Source organism: Saccostrea cucullata, unplaced genomic scaffold, assembly GCF_032062105.1.
Source record: "Saccostrea cucullata isolate Sc308-1 unplaced genomic scaffold, CSIRO_AGI_Scuc_v1 ctg10681, whole genome shotgun sequence".
In the NCBI taxonomy this organism is placed as follows: Eukaryota; Metazoa; Mollusca; class Bivalvia; order Ostreida; family Ostreidae; genus Saccostrea; species Saccostrea cuccullata.
In genome coordinates, this window is record NW_026923652.1 from 10,241 (window position 1) to 22,440 (window position 12,200).

Sequence of the window (12,200 nt, forward strand, 5' to 3'; positions counted from 1 at the left end):
CTACTATAGCCAAGCCTTTACTGGGCCTCTTGCATAGTTTTAGTTGATGCACCTGAAAGATATTGTTTTGATTCGGTGTTTCTCTGTTTTCTTTTTATTCAAATAATAAATATAATGTGATGATGTATACAACAATAAGTAAAATCAAAATATTTCTGCATTAGTTTAGAGGAAGTCTTTTCGAGGCCTCTTGTTTGTAAACAACGCGCGGCATTGTGGGAAATAGGAAGGTACTAAAGACCTGATATACTAAAAACCTTATTTGACCTGATTCAAAATCGTCAGTAAATATTCAAAACAAACGAATTTTTGTATAGCATTATGCATCATAGTCATAGTCTTTAAATAAGTCATTTGAAGTACTCAATATTATCATTTAATCTAAAATAAAGACATCAGGTAAATACCATGTCTTTCGTATATCCGGTTATTAGTGTGTCCCAAAAATCAGACACATGTTTACAAACAGAATGTTAGAAATCATGTGAAGTTGAGCATTTTCTTACCACACATGCCACAAGCCGTATGTAGACATGCACGCACATTTAATCTGCAGCTACGAAGTACTTTATCAATCCTCTGGAGCATTATTCTCAGCAGAATTATCCGATTTATAAATTTTTGTGTGAATTGTTTACGAGGAAATTCCAACTATTACATTAACAAGCGGAGCACTCTTGACTCTGGTTCGTAGTTCCCAGTGATAAATGTATCGAGTGATCATTGGTGATGAAAGAGTCGACGGTGACATTTTAAAGTTTGACTGGCGTGGACCATCGGAATGAAGGTTAGAAATTTATTTTACCTAAAATTTACATTACTATGGCAGCTTAGAGCATTGATATTTTTGGAAATACACAGACACGACGATACATCTGTTTTAAAGCTCAGACGCTTTCTGTTAGCCTTTTAAAATCCCAACAGCTTTTTATTTTTTATTTAAATATATGTGAGCATTTAATTTCAACAAGACTCACTTTCAAAACAAAAAATTCAACACTCCACTATCCATCATAGTGATACTCTTAAAGACCGTTTCACGGTAACTGCGGTACTGCTCTTTTGTAGGGCAAAATGATATAGTTTGATGAAATATGACGTATAAGTATTTGTTAAATATATGTCATTTAATTATCTCTCAACAAAAACTTTGCCAAACATTATTATTTTGCCCTACAAAAGAGCAGTATACCGCAGTTACCATGGAGGGGCTTATTCACACTACACTAATTATTAGTTGAATATACACTGTAACAATATGTTGACAGTGTGACTGTTAGGGTGAGGGCAGATACTTATTCAGTTTTAATTTAGATCGGGCTTGTCAAACCACACTTGATATTTGGTGCATCGATGCTCTGTTCACACGGGGAGTTTAATTCAAATTAGTTTTATTAATTCGAATTAATTTACTGCAAATTAAATTACTTCGCATTAGCTCCATGTGAACACAAAGGGAAGCCTATTCTAATTAAATTTTGAGGCATGTGTAATGGCAAAATTAATTCAAATGCTACATGTTGGTGGTCAGCTTTAAGTACTTGTGCTATTTTTGAGTGGATAGCCTTACTGACGCTTGACTGTAGAAGTAAAATTTTTATTCGCATTTGTTTACTTCGCATTAGCTGTCATGTTAACACAGTTTGATTCCCATTAGTTTGATTCCCATTAGTTTAATTCGCGATAATTTACTGCAAATTAAACTCTCCATGTGAACAGGGCACTAGACTTTGAAGTCACACGATGTCGTGGTGTAAGTTAGGCCTACATTACCAGTCTAAATCTTGAATAGTGCTGACTTTAATGAAGAATTTTTTTTCCCACTATTTATCTGCAATTTATCCATTAAATCAAGGTGAATTTATTTTTTGGAAACTTTTGATCAATTCTTGCAAGAATCAAAGCTCTGTGGGTCCAAAGCTACTGCGGAAAAGAAATTGTGTGGATCAATAAGCAAGTGATAATTTTCTCTTCGCCAAGGCATTGTCACGAGAGCTTGCACTATGAGCAGCGCTTCGTGCTGCTGTCTGTACTTGCTATAAATACTGTTCAAACAAAGTCTTTAGTAGCAAAATTTATTGACAAAAAATTGCAAAAATGTTGCTCAGTTAAATCGCAAAAAAAAATTGTAAAAACAATTGTAATAATAGAAAGTATGCTTATTTTTTAGATGACTGCAGGAATGGTTTGTTTGATTATTGGCCTATCAAACATTTTCCAGTCATTTGATGATGCCACCACTTGGGATAGTAAGCTGCAAATATAGACTTGTACTCAGCACTTATTGCCTTTGAGAAGTAAGGGATCCCTTTGACACTGCATCTCGGTTTATACGGTCTCATTGGAGTAACCCGTCTCAAGCATTTAGCAATGGGATTGGAACCTGTGACGTAAGAATCAGCTTCTTATTGATACTTTGATTGGTAATGTTATTTGAGAATTTTCACTCCTTCACTCATTTAGAGGTGCTAATATATACTGGTGAATAGTTTTAATTTAGACCTTTATTTGGAACTTATGACATTGTCCTAAAATGTACTATGAGGTTTTTAAGGTCTCATTCACTTCAAATGCTGGGTGCATGGTTAAGTAACATTACTGCATCATGTTTTTGTCTTAGGTTTGATGCAGTGAATAATCAAAGTACTCAGAAGTACTGAAAGCTGGGCTCATTTACAGGGTAATGAACAAAGACCATAATGACAGTTTAAAAACAAGTTCAGACATTTAGAGGATATGTTAACACACAAAAATATCTCTATGGCATATACTGTAAGTATTAAAAAGTTTTAAAAATTAAATAAATTCAGCGTAAAATATTTATCACATGTATCGTTTGAGGCGGTTTCGGGGATTATATACCAACAGAAGTAAATAAACACTAATGCAACAAGATTAATTAAGGTCAAACGATTATGCACTGATGTTTCCTCAGCTGAGAATTTGCATCAAAGCGTACATCAAGTAATTAATAATGTTTTCCGCATTTGTGTTAGTCTGACAGTACAACCTTTATTTATTAGGACTGTCACAGGTACCCGAAATGACCCGGAACCGCGGAACAATTCATTCGGTTCGGGTACGGTTCTGTTCTTCCGGAATTCGGTTCGGTTCCGATTTGTATAGTAGTGTAGGTTTTACTATAAAAATGGCGTCAAAAACGAGAGATTTCTTAATACATTGCAATTATAAGGTGATTTAAATAATATGGTACAATTGTTGTCTAGTCAGGAAGCTACTTTAAACTAGTTAAAATGTTGCTATTTCGAAGATTAAATGAAAATATTCTTTTTGTTGTTGAAAATAATACAAATCATTAGCTTTTATTCCATTAATTACCCGAACCGATATACCCGAAACCAAACCTAAAAAAATCAGAACCGACCCGACCCGAAAAATTTTGTAACCCTGACAGCCCTATTATTTATAGAATATGGCGCACACATCGATACCTGATGAAAACCTTTTGTATATTTTAAACAAATAATTAATCGAAGAAGACTGTAGAAAGTACATTATTATAATTATTTTTTGACAATTTCAGATAACTTTGAAAATTTAATTCTGTAATCAGTGTTTGTATTGCCTCAAATTTGATTGCGCAAATGTACTATATTTTAACGCGTAAATTTGATTAAGCAGTGATGAAGCAGCATTTCCTGTTGAACAACGTAGCAATGAGCCCGGCTAAAAATCAAGCTAAGCTTCAGGATTATATAAAGGGAATGTCCTACCACTAGGCTACCATAAAGACAAAGATGTAGTTGGCAAACACTTATAATGAATAGAAGCTTATAGAAAATTGAATTTCATTCCCTGTCTTTTTAAAACGTATGGAAATCTAAATGAAAACAAGATGTGTTTGTGAAACACTATGCACCCGGCAGCAACAAAGTTAAAAAACATATTTTCAGCATAAAGGACACAGTCAAGGTCACAAGGTCATTAACCTTGGTGTCATTTGAAAGAACTTAATTAGTGGAATATGCATACAAAATATGAAGTCTCTATCTTTCATTGTTCAAAAGTTATAGTGAATGTTCAAAAAAGCTATTTTTAGCATATAGGACAAAGTCAAGGTCACAAGGTCATTGACCTTGGTGTCATTTTGAAAGAGATTAATTAGTGGACTATGCATACCAAATATGAAATCTCTATCTTTTATGGTTCAAAAGTTATAGCGAAGGTTAAAGTTTGCAGAAAAAAACTATTTTTAGCACATAGGTCACAGTCAAGGTCACAAGGTCATTGACCTTGGTGTCATTTGAAAGAGCTTAATTAGTGGAGTATGCATACCAAATATGGAGTCTCAACTGTTCATGGTTCAAAAGTTATAGCAAAGGTTAAAGTTTGCAGACAAACAGATAAATAGACAAACAGACAGACAGACAGGACAAAAACAATATACGCTTCGGATGTGTCGATCCGGGTGCATAAAAATGATTTACATGTACCTTGGTACATGTACTTTTACAAAAAAACATGGCTAGTCGGTTATGAAAATTATGGTGTCCAGATAAGGCTATTTGTAAAAGTGGTTCAGCATGTTTAGGAACAATGTCCTAATTATAACACAGTGTTCACAATACTGTCAGGCTAAGGCAACTTAAAATAACATGCAGTTGTGCTGACACAAAATATGCTGCCATGCTAACACATCTTTACACAATCTATTATATGTAATCTTGACTGTGTGGTGTAAAAGCCTGCTGCAACATTGTTACAAATGCACAAGTACATTGTCATTGTGTTGTCATAAACACACTAGCCCATTGTCATAAGTGTTGTAGCACATTTTTACTTCATGCTAGCTTGTAAATGTCTTAAACTGGCCAGAATGTTGTCATAAACTTACTAGCATGGTGTTATAAATGAGCTAGAGCCACATTGTTACTTTGCGTTTTGTCACTTCATTAGCGCATTGTTCTTAATGTGCTGTAACACCTTTACGAATGGTCTTATCCTGACACGTAAAAAATCATAACTGGATACCATCTTTTTGGCTGATTAGTCGGTTAACAACTGTTAACCTTTACCATTCCTAATAAATTTTGATATGAACAAGTAATGTACATTTTCTTTATTTGAAATCATGAAAAACTAATATGTTATTTTATAACATCCTCAAATGACTGCCTGTAAACCTATATTCATAAATAATTATAGACTACCGGATGTTTTACAAATAATACACAATCATGTAGAAAATGTGACAGTATCTTTGAACTCAGTTTGATGGTTTATCTTATCTTATAACAGTGTATAAGTTGCACTTTTAACATGTTTTAAAAAAAATTCAATAAAAAATTTTAATTTCTTTTTGATAGGTGTGACTGTCATGAGAGTACTGAAATTTGATAACAAGCATGATCATGATTTGCCAGAAGAGCATCTGTTGGGGGATGACAAGGAATAAACAGCATAATGAAACTGAAACATTCATGTGAAACAGTCTTAGTTTATGAAAATGACTTTAAATATATCATATTAAAATTTTGATTTGAGAAACAGACATAAATCCACAAATATGAGCAAATTAATTGCTTTCATTTTTTCAAGAGAAATAGATTTTATTACAGAATCTATCTTTAGTTTGGAATAAATATTCTTTTTAAGTATGTGTCAGATCTTGCATGTTAACATCTGTATTGAGGTCCTCCGTTTCCAAGAGAAGGCATACCAATTCTAATAGTTAAGGTGATAAAGGTCTGTTATATGTGTATTTTTACAGTATAATTGATTGATTGATTGTTTACTGTTTAACGTCCCTCTCCAGAATATTTCACTGATTTGGAGACGTCACCATTGCTGATGAAGGGCTGCAAATTTAGGCCTATGCTTGGCACTTATGGCCTTTGAGCAGGGAGGGATCTTTATCGTGCCCAACCTGCTGTGACACGGGGCCTCGGTTTATACGGTCTCATCTGAAGGACAGCCCCATTTAGTCGCCTTTTACGACAAGCAAGGGGGTACGGAGAACCTATTCTAACCCGGAAAGGTTTTTGCTATTTGAGTCAAAGAAATAAAGAATGGTAGCAAAGTTGACAATTGAAACATTTCACTTTCTGCTTATCGCTAAGAAGGAAGACCCACTCGTTGCTTTTATATTCATAAATAATTATAGACTACTTGAAGCTTTACAAATAATACACATGTAGAAAATGTGACAGTATCTTTGAACTCAGTTTGATAGTTTATCTTATCTTAAAACAGTGTATAACTTGCACTTTTAAAAAAAATTCAATAAAAAATTTCAATTTCTTTTTGATAGGTATGACTGTCATCAGAGTACTGAAATTTGATTCCAAGCATGATCATGATTTGCCAGAAGAGCATCTGTTGGGGGATGACAAGGAATAAACAGCATAATGAAATTGAAACATTCATGTGAAACAGTCTTAGTTTATGAAAATGACTTTAAATATATCATATTTAAATTTTGATTTGAGAAACAGACATAAATCCACAAATATGAACAAATCAATTGCTTTCAGTTTTTCAAGAGAAATAGATTTTGTTACAGAATCTATCTTTAGTTTGGAATAAATATTCTTTTTAAGTATACATGTGTCGGATCTTGCATGTTAACATCTGTATTGAGGTCTTCCGTTTCCAAGAGAAGACATACTAATTCTAATAGTTAAGGTGATAAAGGTCTGTTATATGTGTATTTTTTACAGTTTAATTGATTGATTGATTGTTTACTGTTTAACGTCCCTCTCCAGAATATTTCACTGATATGGAGATGTCACCATTGCCGGTGAAGGGCTGCAAATTTATGCCTATGCTTGGCACTTATGGCCTTTGAGCAGGGAGGGATCTTAATCGTGCCACACCTGCTGTGACACGGGACCTCGGTTTATATGGTCTCATCCGAAAGACCGCCCCATTTAGTCGCCTTTTACGACAAGCAAGGGGGTACTGAGGACCTATTCTAACCCGGAAAGGTTTTTGCTATTTGAGTCAAAGAAATAAAAAATGGTAGCAAAGTTGACAATTGAAACATTTCACTTTCTGCTTATCGCTAAGAAGGAAGACCCACTCGTTGCTTTGCAACGAGCTTTGCTCTAGTTATTCTTTTTTTTCTTCTGCTTCCTAGACCGCAACTTTGAGGTCTCATATCTCGCTCATTTCTCAACGGATTTTGCTCAAATTTTCAGACGTTATAGACGTTAATAAACTCTATCAGAATGATGTCTAAAATTTCAAAAAGCCACTTCCGGTTTTGAGTTATTTCCCTTTAAACGAAAATTTATAGGCTTTCGTTTCCAGACAAAGGCTCAGAGACGGCTAATGCTGGAGCAGAAATTCTACTGATTTTAGATAATAGAAGGATTGAAGTTGTGCACATCGGTTTTTGTTTTTCGATTTCTGTATTCAAAATGGCGCTATATAGGGGTCAAAAATTAGAACGCTTAAAAGAACCAAAAATTACTCATATTTTTCTTTTTATCTTCTAAACTAAAAATATTTTGTTAAAATATATAGAACATAATTTGTGCAGAATTAGAAGATCTTTCAAATGATATGTCGAAAAAAGGGCTGACCCCTAAATTAAGGGACCTAGAGGGGCCAAAAGTTTTTTCCAGATATCTCAAAAAGTATTGAGAATTTGTTATGCATCAAGGAAGCAAAGTTGTTCAAAATATCAAGCTTTATCTAATGGGGTCGTCAAAATACGTCCGGCGACGTCACTTCCGGTCGAACCGGAAGTAGTCAGAAAATGCATATTTTTGCCGTTTTTGACAGGTTTTTGGGTAACATGTCTCACTAGAAGCTTAAATATTAATTTTCCGTCCGTCGTCGTCACTTTCGGTCAAACCGGAAGTACCAAAGAATGGCTTAAGTTTGCTATACTTAACATAGATTTGGAGGATTAACCAATTTTTGGACTTCATTACTCTTTTTTTTTTTAATGAAAGTTACTTCCGGCGGTGACAGACTTTGCCCCGCCGCTATCGAGGGAGGCGCGTTATATAATTGTAAACAAACAAGGTGAATGTTAAAGCCGTGCACTTAATGGATGTGAATAGTATTTGTGCTTTTTAGTTATGTTTTATTTTCTCACTATATTGTTTGCTTTTATGTGATAAGAAGAAAAGATGATATTTTCTTCCCTTTTTAGTAGACTTCGTTCATACGATTTTTAAAAAAATGAAATAAAAGGGAAAGTTGTCGGTGAATAAACATGATAATTTGTAAGAAAAAAAGCACAAACACTTCGAGAACTTTATTCTGAAGAATATTAGCTTCCAATGTAGCCATGTTTATTATTTATAGTAAGCTTGCTTTGGTAACACGCATGAGGAGCTCTCGTTTACGTGCTGAGTGAAAATAATTATCTGTGCATATATAGGTCATGCACCAGCTCATTTAAAACAAGACTCGAACACAATTACAATTTCATGAGATCAGTAAGATGTAAAAGCACAACTTTATAATCGATAGTCATTTCGAAATATTTACCGTTTTTGAGTTTTAAAGCAAAAACTTTTAAGGTCCCTTGATCCCTAATTATAGGGGCCAGTCCCTTTTGAATATTATTATATGAAAGCCCTTGCAATTATGCACAACTTTTGTTCACTATGTCTTAAAACAAAATATTTTTAGTTTTCAAGATAAAAAGGAAAATATGTGTAAATTTTCGCTCTTTTAGGCGTTCTAATTTTTGACCCCTATATAGCGCCATTGTGAATTCAGAAATCGAAAAACAAAAACCGATGTGCACAACTTCAATCCTTCTGTTACCTAAAATCAGTAAAAATTCTGCTTCAGCTTTTGTGGTCTCAGCCTTTATCCGGAAACGAAAGCCTATAAATTTTCGTTGAAAGGGAAATATCTCAAAACCGGAAGTGACTTTTTGAAGTTTTAGTCAACATTCTGGTAGAGTTTATAAACGTCTATAACCTCTGAAAATTTGAGCAAAATCCGTTGAGAAATGAGTGAGATATGAGGCCTCAAAGTTGCGGTCTAGGAAGTAGAAGAAAAAAAAAGAATAATAATCAATCAGTAGAAGGTCTTCCGTTGGAAACGGAAGACCTTAAAAACCAACGACCACGTAAGTAACTTATGAATGCAAAACAAACAATCATCTTTACAAAAGAAACGTATATAAAATACGAATATGTTGAAATGGGAAATAAGGTTAATATTACACTAAGCTTACACTGGTTAATATAACACTTGATTTTTGACATAGCATGTTCAGAATATGATAAAGAATTGGGAAAGTTGATTTTTTTTTTTCGAAAACAATCATCAATCATTACATTTTGACAATTTAAAAAAATTCACAATATTTATGAATATTACATATTAACAGACTGCTGACCGTTAACTTGTAATGTCCATCTGATAATAGAAGATAATTTTCCGATAGCATTTCAGAATTGCCTTGGAATTAAAAAGGATTGTCTTTGTCAGAATTTACAGAGTTTATAAATGACGACCATTTTGTACCAACTCTAATGAGGCCATTCCAATTTTTCTACGTTTATCATCCGTGTGCGCCTTGGTTTTTGACACCCCTTGTCAAAAAAAACCAAACAGATCTAGAATCAGGAGTCCGAAAAGTAATTATTCAGGCCAAAATTTGTGATTTGCGGCAATATCTCTAAATATTTGTTAAATATTTCACCAGTGGAAAAGTTTTCTTATTTAATACCTTGATTTTGCTGAAGAATAGCTTTCTTTAAGAAAAATAGATTAATGAAATTATGTCTTTTGTTCTTTCTTAATTCTTTTTACTATAAAATATGTGTTTCATTTATTTGTGTGTTCTTTGCAAATAGGTAGCTAGATTTTTGAAAGATTGGTGGACGCTAAACAGAGAAAAAACTTGGAATGGGCTACATTTGTTGTAGTGTACATACATATTCATTTCTAGTTTCTATTGCAAATAGTTTCATCAAGGTTTCGTCAAAGGTCAACATTTTCAAAAAATTATTTTTAAAATAGCCCCAAAACTACGTGAGGTATAAAGTTAAAACTTTTACAGTTTATAATTTTTTTCATTGATGAACGGATAGAAAGTATCACCTGATAAAAAAAAATACTTGAAAAAAATATTGAGAAAAATTCTTCTTAAAAATGCATATATTTTTAAAAAATACACCCAATTAATTCCGTGCTCTCAGTGAAACCATCATTGCAGAAATAAAGTATGTTTGTCAATGAAGGGCAAGTTGGACTTGGATAGCCTCTGAAAAGTTGTTTTCCCTGTTTATTTTTGTCCAAATGTTTAGACTTGAAATTGAAAGTACATTGCAAATGGCGGATTCTATAGGCGTCTTGTCTCTTTACATGTCATGCTTTCAATAACAGCCTTTCAGAGACCATTCATGTCCAACCTGCCCTTCAATGATAAACATATATTATTTCTGCAATGATGGTTTTCATAAAAAAAAAGACAGAATTAAGCACGTGCATTTATTCAAAATATGCACATTTTATGATACAATTTTTCTTAAAAAAACTTTTTAAAAATATTTGTTGTCAAGTGATACTTTCTATCTATTAATCAATGACGTATTTATAAACTGTAAACGTTTTGACTTTATACCACACATAGTTTTGGAGCTATTGTAAAAATAATTTTTTAGACATGTTGACCTTTGACGAAACCTTAATTATTTATAACAGTTTACCAAAAACATTTACATGTATACTCCGTTCCTTCAAACTGTATAAATTGATATATTTATATCTATAAACGTTTATCCTTAAATTGTTACAGAAATTTCAGATGCAGAATTGTTTATAATCATTTAATTAATATTTTGTTTCACTAACAAAGTTCAATGGGTGGTAATGGAAAGATAACTCTTGTTGTTAGACACATATTTTACAAGCACAGAAAACATTTTAATATTCTGATTTAAAAAGCAACGCTTCAATTTGTTTTCTAATGAAAATTAGATAGGTTTGATAGTAAATATTATTTTCATAGATCCCTTATTAATTGTGAGTTAAAAAATTATAGATTTTGATCTTTCTTATTACCATATCAAATGTTCTCACTTCATGATTAGACATAATATTCATTTCGAAAAGTAATTAAACAACTTCAAACTATTTTCCATTTGAATTTAATGCCAGTTTTGATCATGAAAATCAATGTTTGGAATTAAAAAAAAAACACAATGGTGAAAATTGGAGCAGAGGGATAATTCACCTTAATTCAAGAATAAAGTTTACAGAATTTCTCCAGATGAGAAACCTCACTTGACTTCCTTCCTTTGGACGATATTGCTTTCAGTTATTACCTCTCGGAAAAAAGCAAGCTCCCGAAATATCTCAGCGTCGATCGCGAGTGTAAGATATATATAAGCATAAAACAAAAGTTTACGTATCCTTTGAATGACACTCCTATGTGCATGTTTCAGATGTAAGTATTTTGGGGGGTATCTCATCTTTACAGTTAATCTCAATAGTTGGTTTGGCTACCGATTCTACTTTCTTAAGATATTCAAACCATGGCTCGTCATTAATTTCAAGAACTGGTTCATTTCTGACGCTTCCTTAACACCTTTCGATAATGATGCAAAGGGTGTTTTTTTTGTGTGTTTTATCCAACCAAGCAGATCTTTTCTTGATGAAAACTTAGCATTTCCGAGAAATAAAACTTACCAAAAGTTATGAGTGACATTCTTTTTATTATTTCATGCTGTAACACATAGACTGATGAGTTTTCTTTCAATACGATTTCTTCTGGTGGTAAAAGCGACTTGAAATCAATATTATTGAGACCACATGATTCATATATTTTTCTCAGCCCTTGATCCGATTTGCTTATATCTATTTTCATGTCATTAAAGCTCATATACACCAGTAACAGAAATTGTTCTTTCTTGTTTGAATCAAGACACATTTTTTCTAAATGTGAGGCTAAATAACGTAGCGGTCGACCAAAGAATACAGCACCATGTTTCTGAAATTCGCTACATTTAAAAAATAGTGTGCATATCTCTGGGAATCCAACATACTGATCTATAAATCCCGAGACAACCTTTTCAACGGTAGAGAAAGGTGTATCTCGTTTGTAAGTTTCAAAATAGTGTGAAGGATCTGAATCCGTTCTCCCTTTGACATATCCTTCCAATTCAAACCAAAAGAGTGTAATTCATTTTTTGTAAATGAACAATTGTTCATTTTCTTTGCAATATTTTCCCAAGCCTCGTCAGTTGAAGTTATAATCAGAA

The 12,200-nt window shown here is 33.0% G+C and overlaps 1 long non-coding RNA gene across 1 annotated transcript; it reads left to right on the plus strand.

Annotated features, from left to right (window-relative positions):
* Positions 1-424: 424 nt before the first annotated feature.
* LOC134264586 (uncharacterized) lies at positions 425-6,559 on the plus strand. The gene is made up of 3 exons (XR_009991562.1): positions 425-787; positions 2,171-2,390; positions 6,272-6,559. It is a non-coding gene; the product is annotated as an uncharacterized LOC134264586 (long non-coding RNA).
* Positions 6,560-12,200: the final 5,641 nt, after the last annotated feature.